The sequence below is a fragment of the Lampris incognitus genome, chromosome 7 (genome assembly GCF_029633865.1).
Source record: "Lampris incognitus isolate fLamInc1 chromosome 7, fLamInc1.hap2, whole genome shotgun sequence".
Taxonomy (NCBI): domain Eukaryota; kingdom Metazoa; phylum Chordata; class Actinopteri; order Lampriformes; family Lampridae; genus Lampris; species Lampris incognitus.
In genome coordinates, this window is record NC_079217.1 from 27980160 (window position 1) to 27997856 (window position 17697).

Sequence of the window (17697 nt, forward strand, 5' to 3'; positions counted from 1 at the left end):
CTGTATGCACCGCGTATGGCTGGGCACCCTCCACCAGAGCTATTTTCACTGGGTCTGTTTTCAGCAGTCCACTTGAACCGAAAACTCCACTGACCTCATTCATCCACTTCACTAGACCCATCTCCACTGCCTCTGGACGACTCAGCAGACAGCTGCCTCTCCCCTTGATCACATACACTGGAAAGGAGTATTGTTTCTCCTTGTAGTTGGTTGTGGCTTGAAACTGTCCTATGCAGCTGATGTTTCCACCTGGGCTTATGAAGCATGTGTCAGGAGGTCCCAGTTTTATGTTTGGCTTCAGCTTTTTAAATGTCCCTTGGTTGATAACAGTAGCGTCAGCCCCCGTGTCAATTTTAAAGGTTATTGGTACATCACTTATTGTTAAACTAACAGTCCAATCTTCCTGACTGCTCTCTTTGCCAACTTCTCCCAGAAAGTACAGCTGTTTAACCTCTTCAGTGACTTCTCTCACCGCTTTAGAGTGACATACACGCTCCCAATGTCCCTTTTTATGACACTTGTTGCACTTACTGTTCGTTGCAGGACACTTCCGCTCATCGGTGTGCTGCGTCTTGCCGCACCTCCCGCATTCATCTACTTTGTTGGTTGCCGGACTGCCGCCACCATGACGCTGTCCGCCCTTTTTGTTTTGGCGTTCGTCCCGCCATCGGACAACATTGACGTTAGCCAGCTGGGCCTCTGGTTGGTTAGCTTGGAGGCTGAGCTGCTTTGTTATTGCCTCCGCCTGGCGCACTTGTTCAATGACTTTCACCAGAGTAAGGTCCGCTGTGAGCTGGAACTGACGGGAGAGCACCTTATCTTTTATGCCCACTACCAGACGATCTCTGATATGTTCATCCCTCTTGTCCCCAAACTCGCAGTGTTCAGACAACTCATACAATGTCCGGATGTACATCTCCGCTGTCTCTCCTGGCTGCTGGCTACGTTGATAGAAGCACGCCCTCTCATGTATGATGTTACGGCGGGGAATAAAGTAGCCGTCGAACTTTTTCAGTACGATATCATAGTCCACTTTATCACCCTCCGCCGCGAAGTCAAACGAGCTGAATATCTTTTCAGCCTCGCTGCCCATTGCATAAATCAGCGAACTCACTTGAATCTCCCCGTCGTCTTTATCCAGCTTTGTCGCGAGCCTGAAGCGCGAAAACCGTTGTCTCCACTCCGGCCATTCAACGGGGCAGTCAAACTTGAATTCACTCGGCGGATTAAACTTCGGCATGACCGCTCGTGTTCAGATACACAGACTATTCTGACACCATGTAATGTCCGTAGACGCCTTGTCTTACTGACATAAGAATAATTCAAGAACGAGCCGACTTCGTAGGTTCTTAACTGTGTAGCTTTTACTAGCGTTCATCCGACATACAACCTTCATAACATGCGCTTCTCACTTCCTGTATACGTCACACGCACTGCACGTACACCCGTGAGTAGGTCAAGTTAAACACGTGACCTTTCATTCATTACAAGAACCATGTATTAATTCTCCATTAACACATATTCACTTATGAACAGTCTGTAAACATATAAGACCTTTTAACATGTTAATTTCACATTTGCATCATCAAATAACAATCGTCACTGAACTTGACCCAACAGTTTTTTTTACATTTCTCCAGTCTATGTCATATCATAGTCTGCCAGCCTCGATGGCAAGCGTCTCTCTCTTGGAGGCCTGTCTGCCCCCGGGGTGTCATTGCTGGTGTTGCTCCGCTCTGCGTTTTGAGCACCCAGTGTCTCTCTGTTTGATGTGCAGTCCTCGGCATCCTGTGATGCTTCTGCTCCGGCAGGTGTCTCCTGAGTACTGGTGTATCGCTTCACGAATGTTGTGTTCCGTGTGTATCTGGCACCGGTTGGAGATTCGACGACAACTTGGTTTCCTGATTTGCTCACCACCTTGTGTGGCGTTGTGTTGAATAGTGTTGTCAGTTTATCAGTCTTTTCTTGTCTCAGCAGGACCGTGTCACCGACATTGACATCCGAGTACCTGGCGTGACGCCGTTCGTCTGCATAGATCTTTGATTGTCCTTTCTGTTCTGCGTCTCTGTCTCTTACCTCCAGATCAGCGTGTGCTGCTGTGATGCTTGGCAGCTTCCCCCTCATCTTTCTTTTGAAGAGCAGCTCCGCGGGACTCTGCCCTGTGGTCGCGTGATCGATGCTCCGGTATACTGTCACATACTTTCTAAGTTCTCGCTTCCAATTGAGTCCACCTGAAACAGCGATGCGAATCCTCTTCATCAGCGAGGCGTTTTGACGTTCTACCTCGCCGTTCGCCTGCGCCCATCGTGGCGTTGTTTTCACATGCTTGATTCCGTTGGTGTCACAGTACTCACTGAACTCCTCTGATTTGAACTGAGGACCCTGGTCCGACCTCAGTGTGACGGGAAGTCCATGTCGACTGAAGATTGTCTCTAGACTGTCTATCACTGTTGACGTGGTTGTGGACTTTAACACGTCATACTCATAGTAGCGGCTGTAGTAATCAACTACAACTAGAATCGAGTCACCTGTCGGCAGGGGTCCGAGTAAGTCAATGGCAATATCTTGCCAGGGCCCCTCTGATAACTCTGTTGGTCTTAACGGTTCCGGTGCGTCTGGCCGAGCAACAACTTGGCATCCGTGGCATGACCTACAATGTCTCTCGGCTGCTCTGTCCATTGTTGGCCACCAGACTTTGCTCCTGAGGTGCTGTTTAGTTCCGACAATTCCTAAGTGTCCTTCGTGTGCTAGTGAGAGAGCGCGTGCCCGCAGTACTTGTGGCAGCACAATACGCGTTCCACGTAGAACCAACTGTCCTATTACACATAACTCACTAGCCACTGCGGCATATGCTGCGCACTTCTCAAAGTGTCCACTCTCAATAGCTTTACGCACCTCGATCAGCTCCTCGTCGTGGGCTGATGCCTCCTCCACCTCGCGGGTTGTCAATGCTCTGGGTGTGGCACTCACTGCAACAAATCTCACATACTCGTCGGATCCGTGTGCATGTTTCTGTTTCAGTGCGCTGTTCCCCAGCAGACGTGATAGTGGGTCTGCTATGTTCTTTTTGCCCGAGATATGTACTACTTTAAAATCATAAGGCTGTAACCTTAGGACCCATCGCTCTATACGAGCGCATGGTTTCGAGCGTGGGCTGTAGATAGATTCAAGAGGTTTGTGGTCTGTAACCAAGTCAAATCGTCTACCATAGATGTATGGGTGTAACCTTTCACACGCCCATACTAGACCTAAGGCCTCTTTCTCTGTCTGAGAATACCTGCGTTCACAGTCGGTTAGACCACGACTGACATAACAAATGGGAACATTTTCTCCATTCTGGGTCTGTACTAACACTGCTCCTAATCCCACTGGACCAGCATCTGCAATGATTTTGGTCGGTGCGTCTTTGTTAAAGTAGGCTAGTGTCCCTGCTTTGGCTAAGCCCTCTTTCAGCGCCTCAAACGCTTGTTTCTGTTCTGGACCGAATTCAAACGGAGTGTCTTTTATCTTGGCCTCCACAGGCGCCCGTAGGTTGAAGGGTATACGCCTGAGTGGCTGTGCTACTGGTGTCACCTCTGGGTCTATGTGTAGCTTTATCTGTTTTGTTTTCAGCTTCCCTACCCCCTGAAATACAGTCGGGTACTGCTGCTGAAGTGATCGGTTCATGTCTCTGACAGCTGATATGTTGGCACCTATTTTCAGTACACCTAGTTTCATGGCCAACTCTTTTCCTAGTAGTGGTTCTCCATCACCTCTGATTACTATGAATTCTGCTTGTTTACAGCGTTCTCCTATTTTTACTTTGCATGTGAACGCCCCTTTAATGGGTAGAGGTTGGTTAGATGAATAAGAAAATAGTTTCCTTTCCGGCTTTGGGACATATGAGTGGCACCTAATTTTCTCTGACTTTAAACCCTCCCAGGTCTTTTCGTCTATCACATTGCAAGTAGCCCCGGAGTCGACAAGCATCTTCAAGCTAACTCCTCCCACATTTATGTTGAGCCTATCTGACTTGTTTGTATCACTCAATACAAAGGCATAATCATGTTCTTCTATCTCTATTTTATGCACTTTTTCCTTTCCTGTTGCACCTTTTGTTTTGCATTGCTTTGCGAAATGGTCTCTACCATTGCATTTGCGACACGTTTGGCCGCGCGCGGGACAATTGGGGTCTTTCCCAAAGTGGTCTGAATGTCCACATCTAAAACACGTTTTGTCCATTTTGTCCGTTTTTCCTCTATCCGCGCCCGGTCTCCCTTGTCCTCTTTTCTGACATTTCCCTCCTTTCTGTGAGACACGACTCACAGTCGCCTCTGCTTTCCCCTCCCTCACAGACATCTCCGCCATTTGTTCTTCAATTTGTTCACACTGTGCCGCCAACTCGAGAGCGCGAGCAAGCACCAAACCACGCTCCTCGAGGAGTCTACGGCGAACATAACTTGACGTGCATTTGCTTACAATTGCGTCTCTAATCTGATCGCCTGTGTCTCCACCAAAACCGCAGTCTTTAGTCTCAAGCGTGTAGCGAATTGTTGTACTGTCTCCCCTTGATTCTGAGAGATTTTCTGAAATGTCTGGCGGGCGAATGTAGCATTTACTTGAGGCACGAAATATCTGTTCAAAGCTGCAATAGCGGCATCATAATCAGTCACCTCTCCGGTGCCGTCCAAAGTTGAAAAGATGTCCTGTGTGTCTGGACCTGCGTGATGCAAAAGAAGTGCTCTCCGGCGCTGCTTCACTGCATCCTCGGTGTTATCATCGATGATCAGACCTTTCCCATCAGCAAACAGTTCAAATGACATTAGCCATCTTGTCCACCGCGGCCCCAAAGTCGCGGGGTCGGAGTAGCAATCAAACGCCGGTACGCATGCTGTCTTTTCCATGCTGCCGCGCTAGCTAGCTACAACCGTTAGCTACACTTCAGATCTAACTATACGTTACGAACCTTAGCTCATCACTTAGCTTAGGCTCGGTACATCACTCGTCGCCATTGTTGTGATCCGTTATTCCCACCTATATGCTTATTTAGGTGTCCTTGATTATAAATGATTAGGCACACCGTTATTATACAATGCCTAACGTGGCTTGCTTTATTCCACCGTATTGCAAGACTGCCCGAACAATATTCCTCGCGCTTCTCCCCACATCAACAGGTGACGTCACATACATATGGGTGCCCTTACATGCCAAACCGGTACATGACACCCTCCTTCGGCGATGTATATTCCGTCAGCGACACCAACTGCCTGGTGAGTCTGTGCAGCAGTATGTAGCTAATTTGCGAGGGCTAGCTAGCTCATGCAAGTTTGGCGCGCTTCAGGACGAGATGGTTCGCGACCAGCTAATCGAACACACCAACAACGCAAAGGTGCGTGAGACTCTCCTGCTGGAAAAAGACGATCTGCTGCTGTCCAGAGCACTTACCATCGCACTACAGGTTGAGGGAGCAGCTGAGTGTGCTGCTGTGCTAAATACACAGCAAGTGGCCACCTCCAGTCAAGCTGCCAACGACTCCTCCCTCTACTCACGGCTGCCCCTCGGGACGCAACCCAGCCAGAGCGAGGCGGGCGCCGACTCCACTGGGGACGTCTTGCAACTGCAACGACGGCGTTCTCGGCCCCGCCCTCAACAGTCCTGTGGTAACTGTGGATCTCGGTCTCATGTTTCAAGGGCTCAGAACTGCCCTGCCCGTGGCCAGACATGCCGTAGCTGCGGTAAGCAAAATCACTTTGCCAACGTCTGTCGATCTTCCCCGGCTGGGTCAGAGGGCCACACCCCCCAGTCTTCAACCGCCGTCATTCACAAGGTGAGCTCTGGGCCAGTGTCATTCAAATCATGCACAGTCAACATTAATGATGTGTGCATTCCCCTGCTGTTGGACACCGGTGCAGGTGTGTCTCTCCTAAATGTTGATACCTACGGTCAATTTTTCGGTTCACTGCCACTGTCCGCACCCTCAGCTGTCCTCTGTGGGTATGGTGACTCCAAAATCGATCTGGCTGGCTCTCTCCAAGTGACTGTCCGCTATGGAACCAAGCTGGTGCCCAATGCAGTTTTTCATGTGGCACGCCGTGGGGCCAACCTGATGGGCCTGGACCTGTTCTCCGCTCTGGGGTTCTCCCTCTTAGACACAAGGGGGGCAGCAATACTGACTGTTGCCACACCTTGGCAGCAGAAGTGGCCATCGCTGTTTATGGGGCTGGGCTGCCTCTCCGCCTTCGCCCATCAACCTCTCCTCAACCCTGCTGTGAAATCTGTCATCCAACCACTGCGCCGCATCCCGCTGGCTCTCCGTGATGGGGTCTCCGCCGAGCTGCAACAACTGCTGGAAACTGGCATCATTGAACCGGTGGACGCGTCACCTTGGGTCTCAAACCTCGTGGTGGCTAAGAAGAAGTCGGGGGGCCTGCGTGTCTGCGTCGATCTACGTGCAGTAAATAAGGCAGTGGTCCCTGATAAGTATCCACTGCCCACCTCAGAAGAACTCACTGCTCAGTTCTATGGCTCTGAGGTGTTCTCCAAGCTCGACCTCAGACAGGGGTACTTACAGGTGCCCCTCCACCCCAGCAGCCGAAACCTCACAGCCTTTGTGACACATGCAGGAGTGTTTCGCTACACCAGGATGCCTTTCGGTCTCAGCTCCGCCCCTAGCTGCTTCCAGAAAATCATGGTCTCCGTGTTGGCTGGCATACTGGGCGTGGCCATTTATCTGGACGATATAGTGGTACACGGGCCCACCAGTGAAATCCACGACAAGCGCCTCAACATGGTCTTCGCAGCCCTGTCCAAGCACAAGCTAACTCTCAATGCTGAGAAATGTGTCCTCTCTGTGCCAGCCATCGAGTTCGTGGGGTTCCGGCTGTCAGCGAGCGGTGTAACTCCACTACAATCCAACGTGGACGCCATTCAGGCCATCCCTGAGCCCAGCTCGGCCGCCCAGGTCGCCTCCTTCCTGGGTATGACAAGGGACTACCTGAGGTTTCTTCCCCAGTACTCTGCGACCACAGCCCCCCTGCGCCAGCTGCTACGTAAGGACGAGCCATGGGTGTGGTCAAAGGCATGCAGTGACGCTGTGCGTGATCTCAAGACTCAACTGACTTCACCACCAGTGTTGGCTCACTTCGACATCTCCAGCTCCACCTTTGTGACCTGTGACGCATCAGCCACAGCAATAGGGGCTGTGCTGTCTCAAACCCAGAACGGTGTGGAGAAGCCCATCGCCTTCGCCTCCCTTGCCCTCAACCTGACCGAGCAGCGGTACTCCGTGGGTGAGTGTGAGGCATTAGCCTGTATCTGGGCTTGTGAAAGGTGGCACCTCTACCTCTATGGCCACTCCTTCACCCTCAGGACAGATCACCAGGCCCTGACAGCGCTGCTGTCCACATCTGGGACAGGCCACACACCCCTGAGGTTGCACCGCTGGTCTGACTGCCTCCGCCAGTACAACTTCAGCCTGCAGTTCACCCCAGGCAGAGACAATGTTGTCGCCGACCTGCTCTCTCGCTCTGTCTCCACCCCAGCTCCACAGACGGACACTGACTGTGTGGAAAAGGACATTGTCCAAATGCTACACACACCCCTTCAGGCCACTGTCTCTCTGCAGAAGCTGAGGGCAGCCTCCGAACAGGACCCTGTCCTCTCCCAGCTCCGCACCTACATCCAGAACGGTTGGCCTCACAAGGTCCCAGAGGAGCTGGCTGCGTTCGCCCGAGTCAGACAGGAGCTCTCCTGCTGGAACGACACCTGCGTGGCACGTGGGTTTTGCACAGTGGTCCCAGCTGCTCTCCGTGCACGTGTTTTGAGTATGGCGCATGAAGGCCACCTTGGCATTGTGAAACTGAAACAGCGCTGCCGAGACCTGGTGTGGTGGCCGGGGATAGACAGAGATATTGAGGCTCTGGTGAAGGACTGTTCTGCCTGCCTTGTGAGTGGCAAGACTGGCCACCAGGCTCCCCCACCCCTGCAACCTCTCGCCTGGCCCTCTCAGCCCTGGGAACACCTGCACTTGGACATTTGTGGTGAGATCCATGGAGTTCCCCACCACCAACGCTTCATGGTGGTCGCCTACGATCTACACTCAAAATGCCCTGAACTCACCACTTCCGGCACTGTGACCTCACAGATCATCATCGACTTCCTGGACTCTCTTTTCTCTCGCTGGGGCCTCCCAAAGACCATCACCACTGACAACGGCCCTCAGCTGGTCTCTGCTGAGTTCACTGCTTATCTCGAAAGCAAGGGCATCCGTCATATACGCACTGTGTACTACCACCCCCAGGCCAATGGCGGCGTTGAACGCTTTCACCAGTCACTGAAGAACGGCCTCAGAGCACACATGGCCCAAGGGTGCTCTTTCACGCAGGCCATCCGTCACACTCTGCTGCACTATCGGGCCACACAGCACTCGACCACAGGCGTCTCCCCAGCCTCTCTCATGCTAGGCCGGGAACTTGCATGCCCCTTGACAGGCTCCGCCCCTCCACACCCCAGGCACCTCCCTCTGGGGTCAGAGCCTCAGTCACTCGTCAGCAGACGCGGATGAAGCAATGGTTTGACCAGCCAAAACGAACCAGGGTGCCAGACATCAATGTGTCAGACTGGGTCAGGGTCCGCAGGCCCCACAGGGAAAATAAAATGGCTTCATACTGGTCCTCTCCTCTCCAAGTCACCCGTCAGTTGGGCCCAGCCACTTACCTCCTCAGCGATGGCACTCGGTGGCACTCCAGTCGTCTACGGAAGGTGTCAGCTCCGCCACACACAGCTGGTGACACAACCTTAGCCATTCCCTCAGCATGGCGAGACGCCCCGGGGCTTCATGCAGCTCCTACATGGGCCCCAGACATTCCTGGGCCTCAGCTTCCCCTGCCTTCTCCCTCCCCACCTCGGCCTGCCCAGCTTCTGGCCGCCCTGCGACCTGTTCGCACACGTTTACGCCCTGGCCACCTAGAGGACTTTGTGTCAACCTTTCATGCTTGAAATCCTGCCGGGGGGGGGGGGAATGTTATGTCTGCACACATCGACAGTGCTGCATTTGAGTTGGTGCTGTTCTATTGTGCTGGGATCGATTGGTGATGCCTGCGGGCTCTGGGTTGTTTAATCGGGTCTGCCTGTGATGCTGTGTCAGTCTAAATAAAGAATGCAATGTAGCGGTTGTGTCGAGCGACAGCGCTGTGTCCTGACGTGATTTCTAAATACAATACACCCATCTTCCGCACCTTCTCCAGAATATCCTCCTCCTCCCTGAAGGTCTGCAGGCAGAGCAGGTAGTGCCTGGCCGTGGGACGGTTCCCTTCTTCCCCGCTCCGCACGCGTCCCACACGATGAGCTCTCTCAACTCTGGGCAGAGTGGTCAGGTTAAACATGTCTTTCAGGAACCTCGCAGCAAACTCGTGCTGCGGAGGCGACTCAGAACTCTCCGGCAGGCCAATGATTCTCAGGTTATTCCTCCTAGACCTGGATTCAAGATCAGCACAGCGTTCGGTCAGATATTCCACCTGAAGTTCCAATTTACCGATTTTTTCCATCTCTGGTATCACCCTTGTTCTGAAGCTCGAACACGTCCGCTCGGTTCAACTCGACAGACTCCTCGCATTTCGTAATGCGAGGAGGCACTTGTCCATCTGATTAAACTTGGCTAGAATCGGGTCAATGTGCCCCTTGATCTTCTCGTCAAACGTGTCTCTGATTCCCTGACCATGTTCTGTACCTCCTCCATCATTTTGGCCAGCAGCTCAATCTGTTTCTGCTCTTCTTTCGACTAGCGGCCCATCTTCCTTCTGGGAAGCGACTTGTTGCTAGCTGGTGCCTGGCTGGACCTGCTAGCATCGGAATTTTCATCCCCAGACGACATTCTTCGGCCAAGAAATCTAACAAAAAGTCGAAATACACTGCGATAACGTGAACTTGAATACGAATGTCAAGATTACAGGATTTTGCTCGATAGAAATATGAAATAAAGTCACGGGCCTCCGGAGCTCACAGCAAACGTGGCATTCCGCTTGCTGGCCAAACCGGAAAACCCGGCTGATCAAATTGCTAACATGGAGAGCAAATATCCAGACTCCCTACTCATTATCCTTGGGGATTTTATCAAGTAAACCTCAGCCACGAACTGCCAAAATACAGACAGCATGTTAAATGTCCCACCAGAGACAAACACTTTGGCTCATTGCTACACAATATTAAAGGACGCCTGTCGCTCTGTCCCCCATGTAGCCCTGGGCCTTTCTGATCACTGTCTGATTCATCTTATCCCAACCTACAGGCAGAAGCTAACATCTGTAAAGCCTGTGGTTAAAACTGTGAGGAAATGGATCAATGAGTCAAAGCTGGAGCTCCAGGCCTTCCTTGACTGCACTGACTGGAGTGGGTTTTCTATTTTTACCCTCCCCCCTTTTTCTCCCCAATTGTACCTGGCCAATTACCCAACTCTTCAGAGCCATCCCGGTCGCTGCTCCACCCCCTCTGCCGATCCGGGGAGGGCTGCAGACTACCAAATATCTCCTCCGATACATGTGGAGTCGCCAGCTGCTTCTTTTCACCTGACAGTGAGGAGTTTCACCAGGGGGACGTAGCACGTGGGAGGCTCATGCTATTCCACCCAGTTCCCCCTCCCCCCTGAACAGGTGCCCCGACCAACCAGAGGGGGCGCTAGTGCAGCGACTAGGACACATACCAATATCCGGCTTCCCTCCCCGCAGACACTGCCAATTGTGTCTGTAGAGACGCTCAACCATGCCAGAGGTTAACATGGGGATTCGAACCGAAGATCCCTGTGTTGGTAGGCAACGGAATAGACTGCTATGCAACCCGGACACCCTAATTGGCGTGTTTTTAAGGCTGAGCATCTACAGACTTGGGCAAACTTACTGACACTGTGACATCTTACATCAGCTTTTGTGAGGACATGTGTGTGCCCACCAAAACTTTCTCTACCTTCAACAACAATAAGCCCTGGTTCACAGCTAAACTCAGACAGCTTCGTCAGGCCAAAGAGGAGCCTACAGGAGTGGAGATAGGATTCAGTACAACAAAGCCAGAAATACACTCACAAAAGAGATCAGAATGGCAAAAAGGTGCTACTCTGAAAAGTTGAAAAACAGGTTTTCTGCCAACGACCCATCATCAGTCCGGAGAGGTTTGAAAGACATTGCCAACTACAGGAGACCATCCCCCTACACTTCAGGGAATCATCAACTGGCTGATGACCTAAATGGGTTTTACTGCAGGTTTGATAAGCAAACTTTCGCACCCTTCACCCTCTCCAGCCACAACACACAACCAACTGCACTCCCTTCCAGCCACACTCCCCTCCCCTCCGAACTCCCACCCACACTCAGGATCTGTGTCGAGGACATGCGCCAACTCTTCCAGAGACAGAAGCCCAGGAAGGCACCTGGCCCGGATGGTGTATCACCCTCCTGTCTGAAAGTCTGTGCTGACCAGCTGGCCCCCATTTTCACACTGAACTTTAACAGATCACGAGCTCTGTGAAGTCCCCTCCTGCTTCAAGAGCTCCACTATCATCTTGGTCCCCAAGAAACCCTGTATCACTGGATTAAGTGACTGCTGCAGTTTACCTACTGAGCAAACTGGTCAGTGGAGGATGCAGTCAACATGGGATTGCACTACATCTTCCAACACCTCGACTCCCTAGGGACACACACAAAGGTTCTGTTTGTGGAGTTCAGCTCAGTGTTCAACACCATCATCCCAGATACCCTCCACTCCAAACTCACCCAGCTCACTGTACCAGACTCCATCTGCCAGTGGATGAAAAACTTCCTGAGACAGAAGGCAGCTGGTGAGTCTGGGAAACGTCACATCCAGCACCCTGACAATCAGCACTGGTGCTCCCCAGGGATGTGTGCTCTCCCATCTACTCTTCTCCCTCTACACAAACGACTGCACCTCAGGTTACCCGTCTGTTAAACTCCTGACGCTTGCGGACAACACAACCATCATTGGCCTTATCCAGGATGGTGACAAGTCTGCATATTGATGGGAAGTTGAACAGCTGGCTCTCTGGTGCAGCCAGAGTCAGGAAACAGGCAGGCAACATCCTTGCAGGCCCATCACACCCGGTTCCAACTCCTCTCCTCTGGTAGGCGCTACAGAGCACAGTACACCAAAACAACCAGATATAAAAAGTTTCTTTCCACAGGCTGTCATTCAAATGAATGCTTAACATTGTCAAATAAATCTAACCATTTTGTATATACTGTGCTGTCCAGCTACCTCAGGCAGGTATGTAAGTAACATGCTAACATTTATTATGCTAACATTTATTTCAGCATCTCTGCACCATTGTACTTTATCGCCTCTTATTTTGCCTGTACATAGTCAATCCCTGTGTACATACCTGAAGATTGTTGTGTTGTCTTATTATTCTATGATGTTAAGTACACTGACAGAGCCATGAAACCGAAGTCAAATTCCATGTAGTGCAAACCTACATGGCCAACAAACTTGATTCTGATTCTATTTCTGATGTGTTGGAAGCAGGAAAAATGGGCACACCTGCCTGAGTGACTTTGACAAGGGCCACATTGTGATGACTAGACGACTGGGTCAGAGCATCTCCAAAATGACAGGTCTCATGGGTTGTTCCGGGTATGCAGTGGTCAGTATGTACCTACCAAAAGTGGTCCAAGGACGGACAACCGGTGAACCGGCAACAGGATCATGGGCACCCAAGGATCATTGATGTGTGGGGGGAGTGAAGGCTAGCCCATGTGGTCCGATCCCACAGAAGTGCTACTGTAGCTAAAATTGATGAAAAGGTTAATGCTAGCTATGACAAAGAGATGTCAGAACACACAGAGCATCACAGTTTGCTGTGTATGGGGCTGCGTAGCTGCAGACTGGTCAGAGTGCCCATAATGACCCCTGTCCACCATCAAAAGCACCTATATGGGCACATGAGAGTCAGAACTGGACTATGGAGATGTGGAGAAAGGTGACCTGGTCTGATGAATCACATTTTCTTTTACATCATGTGGACGGCCGGGTGCATGTGCGTCGTTTACCCTGAGGAAGAGATGGCACCAGGATGCATGATGGAAGCTGGTGGAGGAGGCAGTGTGATACTTTGGGCAATGTTCTGCTGGGAAACCTTGGGTCCTGGTATTCATGTGGACGTTCATGTGGTATTCATGTGGATGTGGTGTCAAGTACACCCCTTCATGGCAACGGTATTCCCTGATGGCAGTGGCCTCAGGTGGTTTTAATGCTTTGGCTGATCGGCATAGTTAAGACATATTAAAGTTGACAGGAATAAATCTATCAGATCAGGAATATACAGAACCACCATAAAGCTCATTTCAGGAGGAATTAAATTAACGGTCAGTTAGAGGAAGGCTTGGGTTGGTTTGACCGCAGAGGAAAGATTAGGAGAAGATGACATCATCTCAGCCAGTCAGGACCTGGTACGTTTTAACATGCATGTGGTTTGAGATGGATATTTAAGTATAGCACTAAATCTACTGGCATTTCTTTGTACTCCCTTCTTTATGACAAGGCAGTGGGGATAAAGTTCAGTTATAATTCTGTAAATATTAGTTTCAGGCCAGAGAGAGCCTGGCTGTGGATGGGAGAGCAGAAGATTTAAAGTGGACTGATCTTAAAGTTCCCAACTTAAATGAGACATTGTATGCCCTCCAGTTAGTAATAATAGTCATGTGATTTGACAATAATGATAACTGAAGTGAGATGATGAATTTTGAAGTTCAAGAAGCACAGCAATTTGTAAATGAAAAGACAGACTGATGCAATCACTCAACTGAGATGTAAAACTTTCTATTTATGAAATTAGGGTCAGCCATAGGAAAACAATAAACATGTTGAAGTTATATTTGCGAATCTTATCTGACTTCTGCTCACTTAACATTGGTATCAACTTCATGTAAGCAATACTATGTTGGACATATCTGATGCTCTGTAACATTGTAAATGCTGCATAATGTATTCTATCATCTGAACAGAGACTTATCCCTCATTTATTTGACTCCTCTAGGGCTCTTTTCAGAGGTTTTATAGGAATAATTGACTACAAAACTATGGCGTGCGCCTACTGCTGTGGCTACGGCATCAGATTGCTAATAGGAAGTCATTTACATATACATCCACACACAGGGTCATCCATCTAGCAGCCGCCATGCTTGCCCGTATTTCACAGACAAATCTGCCGAGCGTGCAATAATGGCCCTGCAGTTTTGGCCTTCCCATTACTGGGATAGGCTGGTCTGGGCAATAAAAGCCTATTACCCCTGCCTCTCCACTCCCCGTAATTGACTCCACATCTTCTGCGTGTGCCAGCCACAAACCCTCACCTCCACCAGAGCATCTGTTAAAGATCTGCAGTGTCTCAGTTTGCTCCCAGGACAGCTGGAAGTCAGCTTTTAGATAGAGCTGTTACTGAACGTGACGGTGGACGGTGATGGATGCCACATTATTGGTCCAATTGTCAGCATTTCAACCAAGATGCTGATTCTCTGAAATGGCTGAATGAGGGATTAAACAGATTCTACTAACTTCTTGGTTTCTTTGGTTTGTTTCCCAAAGCAAATGCAGATGTTTACCTGAGTCTGTGTATCGGTGGACACTGATAACAGATTCTTAGCTTGCTGTGCTTTCCCTCTAACCTGCCTTAATATGCACCATTTCACCACGAGAATGGAAATGGCAGGCCTTTTTTTTTTTCTTTGAGAATTTTCTAAACTTGATTTCAAATTATTCAAGCTCAATACATTAACCACATTAGTACTGATGAAATTGTTCAAAAACGACCCCGTGGTGCTTTCTGATATATTCCCAGCTCAAACTCATTCACTTCACCATGCTATCTCATTCCATTCTACGCTAATCCATTGACAGGAACTACTTTGTGGCCATTTACTGTCTGTCCCACACACCCATCCTCTCCGGTAGCCAGTAATGATTTGATCTTGTTTGCTTGCCCCATATACCTACTTTTCATATGCCCAGGGCAGAGAAAGGCTGTTGACTAGTGCTGTGGAACTTAACTGTTGGGATGTGCCCTCTGCAGAAAAACTAAATTGACTTTTCTCGCCTTCTATTGAATTAATGGCAGGTGGGGGTCTGGTTTCTGTCTCCTTATCTTTCATTCTAACTTGCCCTCCATCCAGTATGCCCTCCCCAACTTCTCTCTCTCTCACACTTGTTTGCTCATACTCACTCTCTCTCTCTCTCTCTCTCTCTCTCTCTCTCTCTCTCTCTCTCTCTCTCTCTCTCTCTCTCTCTCTCTCTCTCTCTCTCTCTCTCTCTCTCTCTCTCTCTCTCTCTCTCTCTCTCTCTCTCTCTCTCTCTCTCTCTCTCTCTCTCTCTCTCTCTCTCTCACACACACACACACACACACACACACAGAATCACTGGGAAGAGGCTGAGTTGTGAATGTCAGCGGGTTCAAGATGATGGCTCAGGGAAGTACAGGCTATCTCATGTTATTGCCTGATAGTCCCCTTGGTGGGCCCATTGGAGTGATATTACAGCACAAATGGGCCTGCTACACAGCCATCACTGTGTTTCTTTAAAGTGCTGGAGTATTGGCTGCCCAACCACTGAAATAAAGTGCCCTGAAACCCAAATTTGTGGCCCTTACACCCAAGCTACAGTACTTCTACTAATCAGTGTCAAAACTAGGATATTTGACTGATCAGTCAGTGTGCCTTGGGTCACTGCAGCGGTGTCTGAAAGCCTTTTTTATGATCAGATCAACCACAGATTCATTCTTAAGAGGTAAGATTTGCAAATAGACATTTTCTTCCTATAGTTACACATTTTTATAAACATAGGGGAGTAGTAGATTTATCTCTGTGTTTACATATAAAACAAATCTAACTAGTTATTTATGGTACAGCTTCACATACTCATATTTTAAGCATCTTTCGATCATTGTAACAACAGCTCAAATAATCAGCTTCAGGCCAGAACCATTGCATGGGCTGTGCAAAGTGTGCGATCGCACGGCGCCTCTTGCCTGCCCTGCAGTCCTGTTTTTTTTTTAATATATATATTTTTTTATGAAAGTTCTTGACCCAACATGCTTCTAAAATGAAATTTCTGTATGTCAATTAGCCAAGGTCATATGAAAAAAATCTTAACAAACTATTCAGGTTTTGTTTTATTTTCGATATTGCGTCATTATGTAGTGCATGCTCCATCTTGCTCCTCACTGCGAGGAAGGAGAAGGGGAAACAGTGTCGGCTGTATGAAAGCGCCAACGATTTTGTAAATACGAGTCGGGGGATAAGAAAAGGAAAAAAATGAAAAAGAAGGAAGAATTTCATAAGTCACAGTGAGGATCGCTGGATAAATTTGTCAACACTTCCAGAGATACGGTGGCTGAGCGGGTGTCTAAAGCTAGTGGGTGCATATGACTGTGACAGTAGGCTACGTGTAATGACCGGTCTGAAAAATAATCTAAAATCTGACCGAAATGTAGGCTATAGACCTGAAATATTGAATTGTTACATACTGTCATACTTCAAAATGCCTAAATAAAGTGACAGCTGAGCTGACTTGATGATGTAAAGCTATTGGTTTACAGTTGATTTCTTTTTTCCTTTGAAAGACTATAATAGTACAAAGTCAAAGCTTACGACTATGTGCATGACGATGCTGTATTATTCTACTTTTTAAAAATGTATGGCGCCATGATTACGGATGCAGTAGAACTAGAATAGCTATGTGCATGTGACCGTTGCATCATGGTCACACAATGAGCAGAGCCTCGCACGTCAAGTTTGCACAGGGCCTTGCACCGCCCCCCCCCCCCGCGCGGTGGCCCTGATTAAGGCAGAATTAATTTCTTGTTCAATAAATCCCAACATCAATGCCATATGTTGGAGCATGTACCTTCTTCAAGGAGAAAGGAGAATTTCATCCAAATTATGATTTCCATACCACAAAAGGAGAATTTTTAACGGTTTGATTGAATTCCATATTTTAAGGTACTGGTTCCAAACGCCAGTCGCTTAAAACTGATGAAACAACACATCCATCCATTATGCAAACTGCTTATCCTGCTCTCAGGGCCACGGATGAAAAGTTTTAAGAACCAAGAAGTCGATGTCAGTGACAGTATTTTTTTTTGTGTGGATTTTTCCCCCTTTTTCTCCCCGATTGTACTTGGCCAATTACCCCACTCTTCCGCGCCGTGCCGGTCGCTGCTCCACCCCCTCTGCCAATCTGTGGAGGGCTACAGACTCCCACATGCCTCCTCCGATACATGTGGAGTAGCCAGCTGCTTCTTTTCACCTGACAGTGAGGAGTTTCGCCAGGGGAACGTAGCGCGTGGGAGGATACGCCCAGTTCCCCCTCCCCCCTCACAGGTGCCCCGACCGACCAGAGGAGGCGCTAGTGCAGCGACCAGGACACATACCCACATCCGGCTTCCCACCTGCAGACACAGCCAATTTTGTCTATAGGGACGCCCGACCAAGCAGGAGGTAACACGGGGATTCAAACCGGTGAGCCTCGTGTTGGTAGGGAGAGTACTTTTAATACAAACTGGATCTGGTTCATAAACTTATAATTTTACGAGTGAATTATAGTGATTGAAAACTTATAAAGCCATGAGGATGCTCTTCAGTATAGATTCTATATCACGATGTTTTCTTTTCTATGATGTTCCCTTCCTGTTTGAGAACCATTTGTGTGGGAGTGGTTTTGTGAACA

The 17697-nt window shown here is 49.3% G+C and overlaps 1 protein-coding gene across 1 annotated transcript in view; it reads right to left on the reverse strand.

The window, feature by feature from the left end:
• Positions 1-17697, reverse strand: part of trarg1a (trafficking regulator of GLUT4 (SLC2A4) 1a) — a 58328-nt gene that overhangs the window by 27111 nt on the left and 13520 nt on the right. The gene's annotated exons all lie outside the window — the stretch shown is intronic.